The sequence below is a fragment of the Melanerpes formicivorus genome, unplaced genomic scaffold (assembly GCF_026170545.1).
Source record: "Melanerpes formicivorus ecotype bairdi unplaced genomic scaffold, bMelFor1.0.p_v2 SCAF_1, whole genome shotgun sequence".
NCBI classification, from domain to species: Eukaryota; Metazoa; Chordata; class Aves; order Piciformes; family Picidae; genus Melanerpes; species Melanerpes formicivorus.
Genome location: NW_027142353.1, coordinates 17,320,023 through 17,323,915, shown reverse-complemented (window position 1 = coordinate 17,323,915; position 3,893 = coordinate 17,320,023).

Sequence of the window (3,893 nt, the reverse complement as noted above, 5' to 3'; positions counted from 1 at the left end):
CCACCTCAGGCACAGAGCCATAGCCCTTCTGTAACCCTGCCCTGCTGTCATCCCTGAGAAGGCATTCTGCCCCCTTCATTTTTAGGCTTAAAGTTCCCTAAAGGTTGTCTTCCAATCAATTGTAGACATACCTTACCTTACCAGGACTGCAGTGCTCAAATTTCCTCTGCCAAAGTAGCATTAATCTTCACAAAATCTTCACCTGTTTCATCCACAAGAATTTCTCAGACATACTTGATACTCCTTTTGGGGGGGAAATTGTTACCAGTAATCACTGTTAGTGCAGCCATCTGGTACTTCAGAACCATTGAATGATTTTGGTTGGAAGAAACCTTTAAGATCATCAAGTCCAACTGTTAACCTAGCACTGTCCAAACCACTACTAAATTGCACCCCTCAGCACCACATCTCTACATTTTTTTAATACCCCAAAAAATGATGATTCTACCATTTCCTGTTCCAGTGTTTACTACCCTTTCAGTGAATAATTTTCCAGTTCAATTCAGCTTCCACCTCCACTCGAAGAGGTCCTCACTTATACTTTTTGCTTTCTAGAAAAATGACCAAACTGCCAGCCCAGAGGATTTTCCCCAAATATGAAAATTGTAACTCAGTTACTAGTGCTGGTTTTCACGGGAGGGAAAAAGAAATCACTCCTTTACAAATGTCTGTATTTTGATTGTGAGGAGAATTCATCTGCAAGAAGGCAGATTTGGGTTCCAGGCTGCAAACACACAGTTTGTGTTAAATGTTTTTAAAAGAGAAAGTGTTGAAATGACTACTAGCAATACAATGGATATTAGTTGTATCTGGTTAGCACCCTAAACACTGAGTGCGCCTTCAGCAAGTTTGCAGATGACACCAAGCGGTGGGGCCTGGTTGACAGGCTGGAAGGAAGAGATGCCATCCAGAGGGATCTGGAGAGGCTTGAAAGCTAGGCCCATGACAACCTCATGAAGTTCAACAAAGATAAGTGCAAGGCCCTGCACCTGGGTCATGGCAATCTCAAGCACAAATACAGCTGGGCAGAGAATGGCTTGAGAGTGGTCTTGAGAAGGAGGTCTTGGGGGTGTTGGTTGATGAAAAACTCAACATGAACCGGCAATGTGTGCTTGTAGCACAGGCAGCCAACCATACCCTGGCCTGAATCAAAAGAAGTGTGACCAGCAGGACAAGTGATGTGATTCTGCCCCTCTGCTCCTGAGAGACCCCACCTGGAATACCATGTAAAATTCTGGGTCCCCAAACAGAAGAAGGACATCAAACTGTTGGAGTGGGTCCAGAGGAGGGCCATGAAGATGATCAGAGGGCTGGAGAAACTCCACTAAGGGTACAAGCTGAGTTGGGGCTGTTCAGCCTGAAGAACAGAAGTCTCCAGGGAGACCTTACAGCAGCCTTCCAGCACCTTAAAGGGGCCTATAAGAAAGTTAGAGAGGGACTTTTTACATAGGCTTGTAGTGATAGGATGAGGGTGAATGGCTTTGAGCGAAGAGGGTAGATTTAGACTGAATATTAAGAAGAAATTCTTTACAATGAGGGTGGTGAGACACTGGAACAGGGTGTCCAGGGAAGCTGTATATTCCACTTTCCTGGAAGTGTTCCAAGGCCAGGTTGGATAGGGCCTTGAGTAGCTTGGGCTAGTGGAAGGTGTTCCTGCCCATGGCAGGGGGGTTGGAACTGGATGATCTTTAAGGTCCCTTCCAACCAAACCCATTCTATGATTATTCTTCTTTTCTGGCACTAAAATAATACCCACTGAATTGTAACCTGTGTCTGTAAAACCTTTAGTGGGGAAAACAACTGTGTGCTTGCAAGGAGTCTTTATCTGTTCTGTGGCAACTAAAACACCTTCAGGGTTTGGCTTGCAAGGCACTATAGTGAGAAAAGCAGGTCCTGGTATCCTTGGGCAAGGGAGGGAAAATGTTGGGAGGAGGTACTAACTGAGCTATAGGATACATGGGTATTTTAAGAATTTGTTTCTGAAATGAAGAGCTACATTATGAGAGCTGTGAATCCCCCAAAGAAGGAGGCACCCTTCACAGCCCAGTCATAAGCAGCAAAAGGTGACAATGCCACAATAAAGTTTTTCACAACAGTTTCTGATAACAAAAAGAGCTGTAATGTTTTTCTAGGAGTGACACACATTTTCTGAGCAGTTTCTGACTACTCTATATTCTTAGCTTTTTATTTTCTAATTACAAGAATTTCTCAGGAACACACACACACAGAGGCTGTTCTTTTGTTTTAGCTTCTTTTGGTTCATATGAAACAGTACTTTTTCCTGTGTTTTATTTCACAGTCTTGCATAATCTTTGAGTTTCTGGTGATAAAGCCTGTGATACTCGTTCTTCTGGTATTAAAACCACACACCCTTAATTGTAAGCTATGGCTATAAAACCTGTAGCAGGGGAATTTAAGAAGAGAAATTACTAAGCAAATTCCCATGGAAGTTCTCATTAAATTACAGACAATGGGTTTTGCCCAGGCTGGAACTGGATCTCAAGGACCATGGCCATTCCTGGAATTATAACCCATGGTTAGAGCTGCTCTAAAAGAGTTTCTATACTAAACTAATAACACAGCCTACAAACCTTTGTAAAGCAGAAAGGAGGAAGCATCATCACATAAGTTATCACATCTGCATCTGCTGAAAGGCTTTTTGGACCAACTAGCCAAACACCTCTTAAAATCATTCAGAATCAGCAGGCTTTCTAGTCATGAAGACAGAGGATGATGAGGGATTTAAGCAGATCACAAAGCACACCACAACTCCTACTCACCATGCAGCTTGTGGAGTGTTCTCAAGGCAGATGAGGATTAAATGGGCAAAGGCTTTTAAATAGTCTCTCATGTGAAGGAATGGAATTAGGCCCACAAAAGTAATTTGCTTGTAATATTAACTTGGGATGTGGGAGATATGTTTGAACTCCCTTGTGGCAGAAGAGAAGCTGAACTTGGGTCATTTACAACCTGATTACCCTAACTATGAGTAATTTTAAATAAAAAGAGGGAACTGGGATTTCTTCTCCAGCTGCTCTTGTCACAGGGTTTGATATTATAATAGGATATCTACAGGATGAGACAAGTAGGAATTAGACATAGGAATGAAAACAGGGAATGAACAACTTAAATTTTAAATATAGAGGGTTAAAAAAAAACCCTAATGTATACAATATGTTGGAAATTAGCATGCTATGTAGAAAATTGCTTATGCAATTGCTTATGCAATGTAGAAAATACATAAAAATACCCTAAAATAGCCTTACCTGAGGCCTATGTGCTTAGGTGCTCAACCCTGTATCTGGTCAGATGCTGCGCTAATTAACCCTGCTGGAGCTCCATGCTGACATAGGCGGGTATTTCTTGCTTTTTTATGCAGCAGTACATCATGTTGCAGGATAGAGCACAGATATCCCTTCAGACAGCCCTGCTCATTCCTTATGGACCTTACGCAGCATGTTAGCTGCCCAAAGACCTTGGCTACAGATAGGATTGTATGAGCAACAGGTGTACCCCCAAACTCTGCAAGAAATAGAAGGTCTTGTGAGAACCAAGGAAATCAGTGGAAATGCTGCAACTTCTGTAAACACAGTTTTTCATCAGAGGCTGTTGTTTGGAGTTTCTAAAGCTGCACAACCCCAAGAGGCTGGAAAATATTAGGAAACAGGGAAAGGTAAAATGAGATCATAAGATGGTTTGGATTGGAAAGGACTTTACAGATCATTGAGTTCCAATTCCCCTACCATGGGCAGGAACACTTTCCACTAAATCAGATTGCTCAAAGCCCCACCCAACCTGGCCTTGAACATTTCCTGGTATGTGGCATCCACAACTTATCTGGGCAACTTGTTCCCATGTCTCACCACCCTCACAGTGAAGAACTTCTTCCTTAC